At 48.1% G+C, this 15,934-nt stretch overlaps 1 protein-coding gene across 1 annotated transcript in view; it reads left to right on the top strand.

Annotated features, from left to right (window-relative positions):
• Positions 1 to 7,973: 7,973 nt before the first annotated feature.
• Positions 7,974 to 15,934, top strand: part of JAK1 (Janus kinase 1) — a 62,337-nt gene continuing 54,376 nt past the window's right edge. The window contains exon 1 of the mRNA XM_054285728.1: positions 7,974 to 8,016. The gene's annotated coding sequence lies outside the window, so the exon portion shown is untranslated. The remainder of the gene's footprint in view (positions 8,017 to 15,934) is intronic.

Below are 15,934 nucleotides of genomic sequence, written 5' to 3'. Positions count from 1 at the left end.
GTGACACGATCCCTTCTCCTTTCTCCATGAGATATTTCTGCCTCTATCTCACATTTTGGAAGCAGCTGCTTGCTGAGTTGTTGGATTATATGGACACCCTGCATTTTATCATTAGCTTGATTCACTAAGGAAAACTGTGACTTTATGTGATGGCTGCTCAGGGACAAAAGCACTCAGCAGGAGCTGAGTGTTCCAGTGTGGTGCAGTGTCAGTTACTGCTGTAATTGCTGCATTTGGGCAGATGAGCAAGCCAAGATTGCAGAGTTTGGTACATAATTTGCTCTTCATAGCATTTCACAGGAGCAGGAGAGCTGCACAGACCCACATGGGGATTAATATACTCTTATACAAGGTCTTTAATTGATGTTGGGCAAATGTTCTAATTTTTCTGGGAGGGGTGGAACCAGAGGAAAGACCTCTCTGCTCCAAAGGGTTTGGCTCCCAGCTGTGCTTCAGTTTATAGGTGAAATTAGAATTCAAACCTCAAGTTCTCTTTTGACTGCAGGAGGCTGAGAGCTGCACTGTGGGGTTTATGATGGACAGGGATGTGCATCTGCCCCTGGAAAAAGCCTCTTTCAACCAGAGCAGAAAATGGAGGAAAATTTAAAGCTGCTCAGGTTTTTCCTTGGACCTCCTGAGGTCAGGCACTGCAGCCTCACCCACAGCTCGGGACACAGCAGTCCCCAGCTCTGTGCCACACAGGGCCACCTGAAATTAAGGCAGATTTGCTCAGATTAGGTGCTGGACAGCAGTGCTAGGGGAGCCCGGAGCTGGGGCAGGAGGGCTGGAGAGGACAGGGAGTTGTTGGTGCTGCCTCTGCCTCCTGCTCTCCACGGTGAATGTCAGAGCTCTGTGGACTGCCCTCCCTTTGAATGAACTCCAGGAGCAGGCAGAGCACACTGAATAATTCAGCAGAGACGTGTGTTTAAACATTTGCACAAGCCTCAGATTCATCCTGCCTAAAAATAAGACTGGCAGAGAGCAAATGCTTCCTGCTGGAGGTGTGGATGGAGAATGGAGCTGAGGACCCCCTCTCAGCAGCCAGGACCCATCCAGGGGTCTCATCCCTGCTGCCTGGACCAGCCTGGGGCTGAGGGTGCTGGGAGATCCAAGGCCATGAGTCCAGGGCTGCACACACAGGGGCAGCACCAGCACAGGCAGGTTGGGTCTGGTGGTGGCAAAGAGCCCTGGAGAATGGGCTGGTAGAGGAGCAGGGGGGGTCCGTGAGAATCAGTGGTTTAATTGGAGCAAGGAGAGTTGTTTTCCATGATGGGAGTCTCACCTCCAGCTTATTCTAAATACAGCATGACTTGATGATAACACGCAAAAGTGTCAGTGTTGGAGCAGCATCTTCCAGAGGGAAGTGGATGAGTTAACCCCTCTCCCACAGAAGCACAGGCTGTGCTGGATGAGATGGACACAAATCACAGAGACAACGTGAGAAGCTCCACGAGGATGTGCCTGGTTTGGTGTGCTCTGTGTGCTCACATTCCCAGAGTGATAACAACATCACGTGGTTGGGCAAAACCTCCTCTCTGTGCAGAACATCCCCATCTCCTGCATCCTGGTTTGAAATGGATCCAGGGGACTCTGAAAATGAAAATTTCCACCTATTTATTGCTAATGAAGCCTAATTAATTTTGGATGTAAATGTGCCAAGCTTCTGCAGTTGTGTGCAGCCCCATTAAAGGAAAACTCATGGCAGTTTTATCTGAAAATTATCAGAGGAACAGGGTTTGTTGAGTTCCTTCTTAGACTGTGGACTTCTCCCTTCTTCACCTCTTGAACTCAGCTAACTTAAAGGAAATGTCACAGCCTTTTAAAACAGCTGCCTGAAATATAGGAGGAAATGAAGGAAATGGAGAGATGGGAGAAAATTCCTGCACTGCTCCTCACCTCCATGGCTTTCGTGGACTGGAATGGGAACTTCAGCTATTTCCACCAGATTTTGTGTTGCAATCTGGATGTTCTCAGCAGGTTTGAAACCCATGTTCAAGTGCACTGTTAGAGTTCTCCTCTTAGTGTGGACTGTGCCATTTAAAGGCCACCCAGGGTGACAGAGACCAGCCAGAACATCACATTTCTCTAAGAACTCTGACACTTTATTTTTTCCCTTCCCACAGCAGCCATGTGGTCCTGCTGACTCCATTTAACCAGCACAGCTGGACTGGGGCACTCAGCTCATCCTTAATGGCAAGAAGCTCCACTTTCCTCCAGATCTGGAGCTTGTTTGCCATCCTGCCTGGATTTCTGAACCCTCTGTGCCATTATGGACAACACCCCTCCTGGAAACACAACCTTAATTCCCAATCTCTTTATGACAGAGGAAGGGAGAATATGTAAACCCCACCTCAAAATGCTGCTTTTTAACCCAGAGTGAGGAATTGTCATTTCCAAAAGTACACATGAGGAAAACAGCAGCAGCAGAGTGAGCTTTGGAATTTGTCCAGCCATTAAAGATTTTAGGAATGCTACATGCTCTGTGTCACATGTGTCCCCCTGAATGGGACAGGGAGCCTGGACAGTGCTGGGCATGACCTGAGAAATGCCTTAACCAGGTACACAAACTCTGGGGTGTGTGGACAGAGAGGGACACGATCAATATTGGATCATTTTGGTGACAAACGTGACATTTCCCATCTGAAAATATTTAATTATTGCTCAGGTTGAGGTCACTGCTGTGCTTTGTGCCTCCCCACCAGCACACTCCATTTCCAAACTTGCCCTTATAAAACCCAGCTGTTGCACATACAACTTTTTCTGGGATATATGTATATCTCTCCCAGAAAAAAAAATCTCCATGTATATCCATAAATATCCCTGTGGATGTGGAGGCAGCCCATGAGAGCAGCATTGTCTAGCCCCAGTGGTGTGGCTGGCAGGCAGCCAGGCAGCAAGTGGGTACCTGTGAGCTGTGCCAGCAGCAAGCTCATCCTTCTGGAAAGGGCTGTGCTGGGAAGTGGGTGAGCTCAAGAAAATGCATTTGAGCTTCTGGGCACTATTGATTTGTCTTGATGTATTTTATTCATCTGCTCGAAGCACAGTGAAAACGTGCTGGTGGAATGAGTCGGAGTTCAGGGGAGGGGCAGCCAGAAGTGGGGTTTGGAGCTGGCCACCATCACCATCTTCCTCCTCTGCAGCTGCTCCAGAGCTCTACACAAACCCAGTTTCTGCTTCCCAGCAAGGCAGCAGAAGGGATATTTTTCAGCAGAGAAATCTGGGGGGAAAATGAAAATAAAACTGTTGGTTTGGGGTAAGAACAATGAAGAAGCAGAGGGATGGCAACGGGAAAAGCAGTCAGTGAAGGCAAGCAGCGACACGAACGCGCCTGCTGCAGGGCTGGGACACGGCAGCAGCACCTTCACATCCCCAGCTGGGAGCAAAGGGAGTGAACTCATCCCCCCGGCCAGGAAAGCGGGAATTGAGCTCCTGTTCCACCTCCCACCCACGGCTCTGGCACTGCTGCAGCCTGCCCGGGAAATCCCCTGCAGCCCCTGGGAACCAGCGCACCTCATCTAATCTCTGCTCTGCAAGGACCCCTGCACCACTGACGTGAAGGGGCTCTCCTTCCCAAAATGAGATTATTAGCTGTAAAATGAAGGGTTGGGCACCATGTTTAGAAGTAGTTAATTACTCGGAAGCAATTCACACCTTCCCCGGGTCTCAAAATAAATTCTCTGGCTTGCTTTTCCAAGCAGAGCTCTCTGAAAACCGTGTCAGCAGCGGGGTTTCACGCATGTTCCGTGAGCACAGGAAGCTGAAGACAAATTCAGCGACAGATCAGATGTAAAGAACTTGTGCCCTTGGCTGTCTGTTTATACACCCCACGAGCAGGCAGAGGCCCCAAGGGCTCTGAGGTGTGCTGTGGGGATGGGGTGCAGGGGTACCCACAAACCCACCTGAAGGGCTGCTTTGGATTTGGAGCACCCAGGGTTTGGTTGGGTGGCCCCCTCCTCCTGCTCCTCCTGGCCTTGCATCCCGGCATGGGGAAAACCAAAAATGTAATTCATAAAATGATTTTTAATTTCCACAGCGCTCTGCAGAAGCCTGTGAGGACACTGAGCTGTTCTCAGAATGCTTTCAAATCCTACTACAGGTTAGGGAATTTTACATCTCCTTTTACTAATCTCTGACTTCATTGCATCCTCCTGAATTTTGCTGATGCGAGTGAGGAGAACCAGGCCCCAGAGCTACTGCCAGGAACAAATCAATGACAAACTGGAGCCACTTAGAGATGTTAAATCACCTTTATATAAAAGTCTTGTCAATCCCAAGCTGATGCCATCAGTGATTTAAAGCAATTTACCGTATACCCCTCAGTGTAGTTTGAAATACATTTTTTAAAAAAAATCTTTTAAAACATTTAAACTGTTTAAGGTGAAGTGAAAATATCCCATTTCACAGGGAAAGGTGAAGCTTGAAATCAAACTGCAGAGTGGACAAGGAGGGGATAGTCCACGTATCCATCCCCATTCCTTCTTTAAAGAAGGCTACAAGAGGAAATTTGTTGGAATTTAGTTTGATTTTTAAATCACAAATACCAAGACAGTCAGATCTCATCCTCTGTATTTTGCCTCTTTTTTTTTTTTGTTTTGTGGAGAATATCAGTGCATCCTGGAATGTGGAAAATAAAGAAGAATGTAAGATACAAAATAATTCTTCAGATGTGTCACTGCACCCCAGTACTTAGAGGGGGAAAAAATGTTTCTTTTTCTTTATTTGCTTGTCTGCAGCTCTTTGCAAGCCTGTTCTCTTTCTAAGTAAGAAACAAAGCCACAATTACAGATGATTAATTCCTTAGAGAAAACTACTTTAAGAGTTTTAATACAAAATTGCATCCTTCCTATAGGCTGGAATGTTGTGGTAAACACAGACAATTTTGGGTATAGGCTGGAAATGCCCCCCTGTTATTAACATAGTTCTTGGAGGAATTTTTAGAAGCACATTGATTTCATCCCAGTTTCATGTCACAGAACAACCAAAATCAAGGGAAAGAAGGCAAAAGCTCACGTGGCAGACGGGACTGGGAGACTGAGCACACAGTTTCAGTGAAATCCAAGTGCCAGAGCAGCTCAGTATTTTTTAAAGTGAGGTGTGTGAATTTAATTCTGGCTGAAGGACGTGGCCTTTGGCAGCCTGGGTCATTCCTGGACATGATCCTGGGCTCTGGGCATGGATTTAGATGGAGCAGAGGTAAAGCTGCTCTGCTCCAGGAGCAGCCCCAGGCTAAGCCCCTTATGCAATCCTTGGTCACAACCTCGGCTGGGCTGGGCTGGGCAGCTCTGGGGTTTAAGGACCTTTGCAGCATCAGTTGCTGTGCTGAGAAACAAGTCCTGCCTGTAAGGCACAAATAATGCAGATCTGGGGTGATTTTCAGCATGAAAACCCACCAAGAAAACTTATTTTATCCTTATCATGGCAAAACCATGGGAAGGGCTGGTGAGAAGGAAAGAGAATTGTTGGAAGCAGCTGCTGCAGGTAAAATGTGGGGAAAAGGGAACAAGAAGAGGTCAGTGCTGGGAGCCATGGCACATCCATACATATCTTAGATGTTAGGTGCTGGAACCCTGGGTGCTGAGAATTTCAGACTTTCTGTGCTGCCAGGCACTGACTCCCAGGAGAACACTGAGGCAGTGGAGAAAGCTTCCAAAATTAAATGACAGAACTGGGATTGTGGGGGTGGAGTTTGAACAGAAGTGTGTAACATCACATGGTGGGAAACTTAGAGTTTAAAGTTTTAGGATATAGTAATAGATATAAGGCAAGAGGGAAGTTTTAGGGTGGTGGCTGGTCCTTCTTCTTCACCTTCTCCTTCATGAGTGTAGGTGGTATTTTGTCATTAGATAGAAAAATCCACATTGCAGAACACGAGTGGTTAGTTATTAGGTTAAAAGTAAAAATAATTTAAGTGTCATTTCTTTATTAGGTAGTTTTTCCTTAAAAAACCTTATAAAGATAAATATGAGGCCATTTTGTGGCTTGACAGTGAATTGCTGTAGAAGTCACAACTTATAAGACTCCAATATAGATAAGAATTAATAAACATCTGAGTCTGAACATGAAATAGCATCTCTATGCATTTAATCCTGACCCCGACCAAAGCAGAAAAAGAAGATAAAAGTGCAATAGTTAGGGAAAAATCCTTCCCTGGGAGGGTGGGCAGGCCCTGGCACAGGTGCCCAGATTTGCTTGGGCTGCCCCTGGATCCCTGGCAGTGCCCAAGGCCAGGCTGGATGGGGCTTGGAGCACCTGGGACAGTGGAAAGTGGCAGGGTGTGAAATCAGATTATTTTTAATGTCCCTTCCAATCCAGATCCTTCCATGATTTGCACTGTTTAACCTCTCTTCTTCCAGCCTCAGGCTCTTTTCTACTCTTGAGATGACCAAAGTGATGGAAACAGGTTGAGGCTCCAGTGCTTTCCCACAGTGCATGGTTAATCCAGACCCAGTGGCCATGTAGCTGAGGAAAAAGGTTATCATGGTGCAAAATCATCCAAATCCTACCCTGCTGGTTCCCTGACAGCTGTGCAAACAGGGCTGGCTGGATTCCTTTCAGGAGACAGGAAAAATGGAATCAGTGTTATTTCTCCAGTTTGTAAATTACAACCACCTGGACATGTGCACTCCCGGGCCAGCAGCACCTGACTCCTGGCTGCTCCCAGGGTGATTTCCTAGAGAAAAGGGACAAAACTCGGGATTGCTGAGGCACAAGGTGGATGAGCCGGGGCAGAGCAGCTGCAGAGGTGTGTGTGTAAACACCTCAGAACAGCGAGGGGCCTTTCACACCTGGTGCTGCCACACGCCAGAAAGCCTTGATAAAATGGTGTCAGTGTGCTCAGTCTGCGTTACACCGAGGGGAAATATTTATCAGAATGGGTTTTCTAATGACCTATTAATCTTTCAGGACAATTCCCCCAAAAGGCAGCAGCAGATTTCTCTCAGAAGAAAATGCCAGATACGTGTGGTGTGTGGGAAGCAGGGGCGAATGATTTCATTGAACTGAATCATTTTCTTACGCGTTTTACTTCCACTTGTGCCGTTTCCTGTGACTTTGACAAGAGTTTGAAACCGCAGTGAAAAAAACAGTTTCTTTTCTGTGCAGACGGGAGGATTGTGAGCATCTCCCCATTTCAGTGAGTTGTTTACACTGCCTCGCTCACATCGGCGTGAGAATGGAAACAAGGTTGTGGGTTTGTAAAAGATGATCCACACACACCTGACAGGAGCTTGTAGCCAGGTGAGGGGTGGATTTTTCTGTAAGCAGCAATAGGACAAGAAGACATGGTCGTAAACTGTGCCAGGGCTGGTTTAGATTGGACATCAGCAGGGATTTCTCCATGGAAAGGGTGCTCAGGCCTCGGCAGGGGCTGGGGCTGTGCAAGGAGGTTTGGAGTGCCCATCCCTGGACGTGGCACTCAGCGCTCTGGGCCGGGTCACTGGTTGGGCTCGGTGACTTTGGAGGGCTTTTCCCAGCTCAATGATTCTGTGATTCCGTAATTCTCCAGCTCAAACAGCCCCGTGACAAACTCTGGGCATCTGCAGAGGTGACAGACGCAGCCTCGGCGCTGGGGTGGGGAAGAACCCGCAGCTCCAGCGCTGTCCGAGCGGTAACCACAGAACGCTGGCACGGCTCGGGCTGGAAGGGGCCGCTCCCACACGGGCCGTGCCCACACAGGGGCCGCTCCCACACAGGCATCGCTCCCCAATAGAGGCCGCTCCCACACACGGAGCGTTCCCGCCCCGGCCCGCTCCGCTCCGTCCCGCGGTGCCTCAGCCGGGCCCAGGCACCTCCCCGGGGCGGGCCCGGCCCTGCGCATGCTCCCTGCCCGTCCGCCGTGCCGGGACCGCCGCCCTCCGCTCTCCGCCGCCGAGCGCCGCGGGCCGTCCCCGGCCTGAGCCGCTCCCGGCCCGGGCTGTCCGCACCGCACCGCCCGGCCCGGCTCGGCCCGGCCTGCACTGAGCCGCTCCCGGCCCCGCGGGGCCGCGCCGCCCCGTCCCGCCGAGCGCCACGGCAGCGGTGAGTGAGGCCGGCCAGGGCTGCCGGGGCCCCGGGCCGGCCTGGGGGGGACCGGGGAGGGCGGAGCGGGCGGCGGGCGCCTTTCCCGGGGAGCGGAGCGGAGCGGGGGCGGCGTGGGCTTCTCCCGGCGGCTGCGTCCCGGACTGAGCGCGGCGGGCGCGCCCGGGCTGCGGAGCGGCTGCGGGCCCTGAGCCCAGAGGGGCCGGTGCCCGTGAGGAACCGCCGGGTCCCCGGTCCCAGAGGGAGCGGAGCCACCGCGTTCCCCCGGTCCCAGAAGGAGCGGAGCCGCCGCGTTGCCCCGGTCCCAGAGGGAGCGGAGCCGCTGGGTCCCCTGTGTCCCAGAGGGTGCCCCTGGTGCTCTGGTGCCCCTCAGGCAGGGCTGTCAGAGCCACGTTTCGGCCCCGGGCCGGCGGCAGAGGGAACAGCAGTGAAACAGCTCCGGTTGTGGCCGCCGGTGGGTGTGGAGGAGTTAGAAGCCCCCGGAGCCGCGGGTGAGCCCTGACCGTGAGCTCTCTGTGCCGGGGACATCCCTGCCTTCCACTGCCGGGCAGCTGATGGTGTCCGGCTGTCTGTCCGGCAGCTGTTTCTCTGTGCACAGGGACACTTGGGGACATCTGCCACCCCTCTGCCCCTTCCCTCCTTCCCAGCCGTGGCTGGATCCATCACCCCAAAGGACGCGCAGGGATGAGGAGCAGGGAGCCCGGCAAGGTGTGCCGACTGTGCACCTTCTGCAGATGCCTAAACCAGAATTCTGCTCTGTGTGTGTGTGACAGAGTAATTGCTGTGTTGGATGATGGCTGCGAGTCGGAACTAAATCGATCTTTAAGGTCTCTTTAACCCAAACCAATCTATGGTTCTATAACCGTGTTGAATTGGGACTTTTAAAACCCATGAAGGAGGAGAGGAGAACCAGGACAAATCTGAAGCACATCAAGGCTGCTGCTAACAATGCAGATTGAGGGTAGAAGGACAGCTCAGTGTGTCAGGAGAGGATGGGTCCAGCTCTGTTCAAACAGACCCTGTGCTGAGGAGGATGCACTGTCTGTTCCAAGGGATTAGCAATGGGAAGTCATAATTTGAGGCGTGTCTAGAATGCTAAATGCAAGAAAACTTCGGGATTTGTTTTATTTTGTGATTCATTTATTGGGGGAGGCAGATTGAAATAACTCCAAGTCGTGTCAGTGTTTAAACTGAACTCCAAAGAACCCAACTTTGCTCGGGGAAGATTCCTGCGCTTTTATTCCCGAGCAGAGTGGATTTCTTTGGGTGCTGCTTTATTCGGGTGCTGCAGCTCGCTATCAAGTTCAGTTTTGCCCTTATAAGGGGACTGGGAGGCATTTCCTCCTGGCACTTGTTTTTAAAACACACAGGAAGTTGCACCTTGATCTGGGTCTGTGTTAGGTGATGGCAACACAGGTGCTTTGAAATGCGGGGCCAGCTCAGGCTGAGCTGACAAACCCGCCAGGCTTGAGATGTTCAAGTTTGTCATCACAGGCAGGTGCTACAAATATTTTTGTCAGTACATTTTTGGTGATTCAGTTGTTGAATATGTTACTGATCCGAGTGTCACAGTATCTGCAAGCTGTCCCGAGGCCTGGTGGCACAGTGTGTCTCTGCCCTTTGGGAAAGGTGATGTGAAAAGCTTGTAAAAAGCCACGGGGAGTGGGTCTAAACTTAGGATATAATGGAATACATTATAGCATACAAACACAAAACAATAGAATATAAACACACAACAGGAACGATTTTTAAGCTTGTGAACTCCTGGAAGGTTGTGCTCTGCACAATTATTCAGAATTGATTGCAAAGTGGCTTTTTTTTTTTTTTTTTTTTTTTGAGAGGTAGCTTCTGTAAATGTTGAGCTGTTTCTGTCTGTTAAATTATTTTAGTTTAAAAAAAATCAGGAATATTTAATGGAAAAAACTTTGAAAAGTAAACCTGTATCAGCTGCAAAGCAAAAAGCTGGAGTGCACCTGAACAGTCACTCAGGGGGTAAAATCAATATTCCTTTTAAACTCATTTTCCCCTCGGTCAAACAGAGTCTGCAATTTCAAGTTAGTTTTATTCTTTTGCTTGACCTCTTCGGGGCTGGAAGTAAGGCATGGTTCTTATAAGTGGTATAAATTGAAGAAGTTTCGATGGACATTTCTTTAGTTGTTTAGTCTTGCAAATAAAGACAGAACTCAGAGAAATCAGCTTCCCTTTTTTGTGTGGAGGGGAAAAAAAAAATCTATTTTCACAGGTAGCATCGTGCCGGCCTCATCCCTTTCCCCCTGCTCCCTGGATTTGGAGGTGAAACAAACATTTTTCTTCACCTGAACTTGCCTTGGCACCTTCTGATGCCTGATCTGGCTTGAGGAAGAGGCTCAAAATGAGGAAGGGAGCTCCAGAATCCAGCAGCCAGATGGATAATCCTTGTGTTGGGTCTGAATCACAGCAGAAAGAGCTGCTCTGATTCTGTACAGACGAAGGTGTTTGCATTGTTTGGAGGGACCAAAGCTTTCACACGTAACAGCAAACCCTTAGGACTGCGTTTATCGAGGTGTGAAAAGGGTTGTTGGGAGGATTTCTGGCCCAAGAAGGAGCTTGAGAAGCCAGATTGTGGAGGGAACACCGAGCTGGGGCTCGGTTCCTGGTTTGTCTGGTGTCCAACAGCAATTAAAAATGATAAAGTGTTTTCTTCTGGGTGAAAAACTGGCAACATCCACGTTGTTCTCTTTCAGCCTGGCTAACAGGTTGCAATTCGGGCATTATTCCTGTAAACACACTCAGAGTTGCTCCAGACCTTTGAAGCACTTAATATGCAATTAGATTTCAGGTATTGGTGATGGCAAACACTTGCTAAATTGATAGAAAATGGCTTTTACAGTTCAAGCACGTAATTCAGGCAGTTAATGCTGAGAGCCTGCCTGCAAAAACACTTTTCATGGCCTGATGCAGCTCGGTTTTGCTGGCAGGGTGAGACAGAAATGCTTCAGCCTCATCAAGAAGGAAAGTAGAGCTTTAAAAAAATCAGCATTTTGGGGTTTTGGCAGCTCAGTTGCCACTTCCATCTTTTGCTGTAGCTTCTGTGCAGAAGTGACAGATGAAGGGAGGTTCTTCTCTCATTTGATTTCTTTAGCAGCACTTGGGGGCTCCCATCCAGGATTCATTTCACATGGATCCTTCCAAAAAACTGAAACAGTGCAGAAAACTGCTGGAAGAAGAAGTTGCTGATGGTTTTCTTGGGCAAAATGGCTGCAAGTTTCTCTTGACTGAAAGTGGAGAGGAGGAAGTATAATTTAGTGGTTTGAATGTCCTGGCCTGTTGCAGACAGGTGGATTTTTAAGGAACATGCCCTGACCATTTTCTGCATGCTGAAGGGCTTTATAAAACTGCAAACAGTTTTGCTGGCTGGAGTAATTATTGTTTTTTTTTTTTTTCTTGAGCTAGTTATATAAATGTAACGTAAGTTGCATAACTGACAGAAAAATTGAGCTACAGGAAACTGGGAGAGCAGCCTCCACATGGAAAAGTAAAGTCTGGAGCACTTACTCTGCAAATCAATAATGCCTTTTGCACAGTGTGGGAGGTTTGATAACACTGATATTAACGTGTGTGATGGGATCATGGTAATGCCTTGAAACTGCTGGCACATAAAATTATTCTGTTGAACTTAGTTTAGGTTTCCTTCTCCTCCGTCTGGGTTGTAAAAGGTAATTTAGGAAATAAAGGAAAAGAGCTGGAAGTTGAGGGAAAAGCAGAGGATTCATGCATTATCCTGAACTGTGGGGAAAGGTAGTGGTGGAAACCTGAGGGAATTAAAAAAAAATGAGTTTTTATATGAGGAGGAAACAAGTAAAGTGGAAATAATCAGAGATTAGGAAAATGGTGAAATTAAAATGGTTTGGTGTTGCTGTTGGTCCTGTTTGGATCTGGTGCAGTTTTCTGGAAATAGCAAGAAGGAGCCTTTACAAGGGGATTGGCTTTGGGAAACTCAGCTGTCATAAATCCATTTCTCTGGTAGCTTTGCTTTATCATAGATCTTACTGCTACTCCTTTGAAGCAGGTCTGCAGCATAAGGGAGGCTGTGCTAATAAAGGGAATTAATCCAGTGTTTAATGCAGTATTCTCTGAATTTTGAATTGTGTGGGATTTTCTGTGAGTCAAGTTTGGCCCCAGTTCCCAAAGGCATAATTCTCTTTGAACACAAAATCTGATAACTGCTCTTCCTTCTTCCAGGAGAAAACTCCTAAAGGGAATTTGCACATTGCTCCCATGTTTATAGAATGGATCTGAGAGGGGCTTTGGCTTGGTGAAGGCCCAGAATATGAATATAGTTCAAACTTTTAGCAGTTTTGGATTCCAAGTGCTGTTTAGATTGTTCCTTGAGTGTTTTCTGTCTCTTCCAGTTATTCCAAGACTGAATGGAATTTGTCTTGCTCATCAGGGGGCCCAGCTGGAGTTTAGCAGGATATTGAAATATTGAATTGTATTAGTGATACTCTTAATAATAACCCTTTAATGTGGTGCATATTCTCTCAAAATGAGTTTGTTGGTCTTTCACTTCAGATCTTTGAGACCACTTCATTTTCCTGGCTGGGAGCTGGCACTGAGCTAATATTGACTGATACCATTTGGAACAGGAAAAAATTGTTGTTCAGCTTAGGAAATCTGGGAAAAGCCCTTGACACCTTGTTTGTCAGGAAAAGGACAGATCTAAACCTTCCACTTTTTTTAGATAAGGAAAATGGAGCAGACAGTGCTCATTCCATGCCTGGGACAGGAGGGGGAACACAATTTGTTTGTGTATGGACTCAGATTTTCAGGAAATCAATTTGGCAGAGGTGACTTTTATGTTCGTTTTGAGCCACCAGCAGCACGGAGAGATACAATAAACAAAACAAGCCTTAAAACCTTGGCACTTGGTGAGTCTAAATGACTTCCTGGTGCTTGCCATCCATAAATACCTGACTCTGCTCTCCTCTGCATTTTACTAAAGTGTGATAAAAAATGCAAAGCAGCTTTTTATATTTCTGTGCCTTGTTCTATTTGATTTTTATCTTTTCGTGAAGATAAATTTGTTGTAAAGCATCACGTGTTTAAGGGAAAAAAAGAATTAAAGGTACCACCTTAAGTACTGCATTAGGCTCAGTCTTTTGTATTTAAATCTGTTTTGCATGGGTTGTTTTTTTCCTCCCCAGGATCTCAAACTCTCACCTTTTATCTCAAGCTGGTGGCCTCCTGCATGGAAAAAAGGGGTGGTCACCCTCGGTGCTGGGGTTTTGAATTCAAAATCCAAGATGCAGCTGCAAGGTGGCATTTGCAGGTCACTTTGTGTGATGTTTTCTTGTGCACTCGGTGTTTCGTGTTTACTGAGGATGCACAAGAAATAACCTTTCACTTCCTGGACACTTCTGTACTTCACTTTTCCTCAAAGTACAGCAAAGCAGGCACCAATAATTTTGAAATTGCTGGGGCTGAGAGTTTAAAAGTTCATAAAGCACCAGAGGTCAGGGCGCCTGAGCTGTGTGTATCACACCTTTGTGTGTTGTCACCTTTGACAGCTCTGTCACTCTGTGCTACAGGAATTACCCTCCCTCTGAAAAACAAAAAAAGGATTACAAATTCAGTTTGCCTCTTTGCTCTTGATCTGTGTTGCATTTATATTAAATTATATATTTTTTTCTTCTACCTTTCTTTCTTGTTTTTGGATGCTGAAGGAAGGGAAAGGTGCATTTGACTTTGGTAATGAAGCTGCAATTCCCAGATTTAGCACTTGCTGCCTTCCAGTGTTCCTGGTGGAAAAATCTCTTTGGGCTCTGCAGGTTGTAATGGGCACCAGGTGCTTCTGAAATGGAGTTATAACCTTGGAAATTTCTATTAGAAACCCCAGGGCTTGGCTTAAATGTCTTTTATTTGACTTAGGTATTGATTTGTAGGAGTCTCTTAATAACTCCAGGCCCTGGAGACAAGGAATAGCCCAGAGCTCATCCAGACTGGTCAGAGACAAGGAACCCGTGTGATCCCTGATTTTTGGTGGGATCAGAGCAATTCATTGCCAATTGTGCTCACTGTCCTGAGGGGAACTTTGGGGTTTTTTCTTGGCGATACAGAGCAAACCCTGATGGATGCATCCCATGGAGATGCAAATTGCTGGCAGAGCTTTGTAGCTGGAATTCTCCCCTGGAAACCTTTGTTTTACCAAGTGGAAAAAATCAACTTGCCTTGTTCTACACCAGCAATTGTTATGGGAGGAATTCATGGCCTTGAACAACTTTGTTGTACTTGTGGGGTTGGTTAACAGAGGAGGGCCTGGGTTTGGTTTGGATGCCAAATGAAAGGACAAGTAGGGATGGCTGGCTTAGAGCTGCATTTTAACCAAAGAACAGCTATCTTCTGCCAAGTTAAAAAAAACAACAACCCTGTGGCTTGTACAGTGCTTTCAGCTTCCTGCACATGTGACTGACAGCTCAGCCAGGCTCCAGATATATCACCACGATACATCAGCAAACAGGCTTGGCTTGAAAAGGCACCGTTTAAATCCTGCTCACCCCGTGCCAGCACAGCCTCAAACACCTCAGAGCTGAGGTGCTGATCAGATTAACTGGGCTGTGAGATCAACTCTTCACCCGTGCTGGGGATTGACTGCTGTTTACCTTGCACTTAAAGAGTGTGCTGGTGATGCCTCAGGTTTGGCTTTTCTATTTTCACACTCTGAGCTGCTTTAGTGTGTGGGGCTGGGCTCACATCGGGGATGCTGAGCTCTGTGCACAGAGCAGGGAGACAAAACAATTCCTGCTCCAGCTGGGCACCAAGGACAAATGATCCCAATCTCAGCCCCAGAGCACAAACCCCGTGGGCTGGAGAGAGAAAAACAAGCAGGGTGGGACTGCATGGATGGGATTTAAGGCTCTTTCCAACCCAAACCATTCCAGGATTCTGGGATTCTCCTTCCAGACAGGAGCCACACTGGATTATCTCATCCCACCTGGATCAGCCCCCTGGATCTCCTTCCTCAGTCCCCCTTGAGAACGCTCCAGAACAGCCCTGAGTCCAGAACATTTCTTTAGCAGGGTGTTTTTATGGGAAGGAGGAAAATTAAAGATTTTCCCTTTGCTGGCCCCCACCACAAACCTGGCAAATCCCACAGGATTCATCTCCTCAGGGACAGCCTGGAGCTCTGCCCTGGCTCCTCCTCATCACTCTGCCTCCATCAAAATCTTGGGCTGGGGTGATGCCTCAGGTTTGGGGTTTTCTATTTTCACACTCTGTGCTGCTTTAGTGTGTGGGGCTGGGTTCACATCAGGGATGCTGAGCTCTGTGCACGGAGCAGGGAGACAAAACAATTCCTGCTCCAGCTGGGCACCAAGGACAAATGATCCCAATCTCAGCCCAGGAGCACAAACACCGTGGGCTGGAGAGAGAAAAACAAGCAGGGTGGGACTGCAGGGGCTAAAGCTGCAATGGGACAATGAACTGCAAGGTGCAAATGGAGCAGAGCTGATCCCAGGGACAGAGCCCGTGCCCCTCGTGCATTTTGGGGCCATTTTGGTTCATCTTGGGTGCAGCCCTGGCTGGGCTCTGGTGCTGCCCAAGGTGGATCCATGGAGGAGATCCTGTGAATAAATCCCTGCTTTATTCTGGGACTCTGCTCTGGGGCAGCCTACACAAGGCATCAGCACTCCAGGTTTAAACACTCCGTGTTTTTTGGAGTTTGCTGTTGAATTAAGTGAAAAAAACCCCAACATTCTGGGGCATACTTGAAGTTTCAGGAGGTTTCTCCTCATTTCTGTGGAACTTGGCAAAATCCTCTATGAGGAACAGCAAGCTGAGCTGAGGTGGAGCAGTTTAGCTCCATCAGGCACTGAATTGTTCACTGAATTATTCTCTCCACACTTGCACCACAACCTGGGCTTGCTGCTGTGTCTGTGCCTCA

The sequence above is a fragment of the Melozone crissalis genome, unplaced genomic scaffold (genome assembly GCF_028551555.1).
Source record: "Melozone crissalis strain CALT ecotype California unplaced genomic scaffold, PUWL_Pcris_2 ptg000045l_1, whole genome shotgun sequence".
In the NCBI taxonomy this organism is placed as follows: Eukaryota; Metazoa; Chordata; class Aves; order Passeriformes; family Passerellidae; genus Melozone; species Melozone crissalis.
Note: the sequence above shows the minus strand (reverse complement) of the source record. Positions and strands in the feature narration are given on the sequence as shown.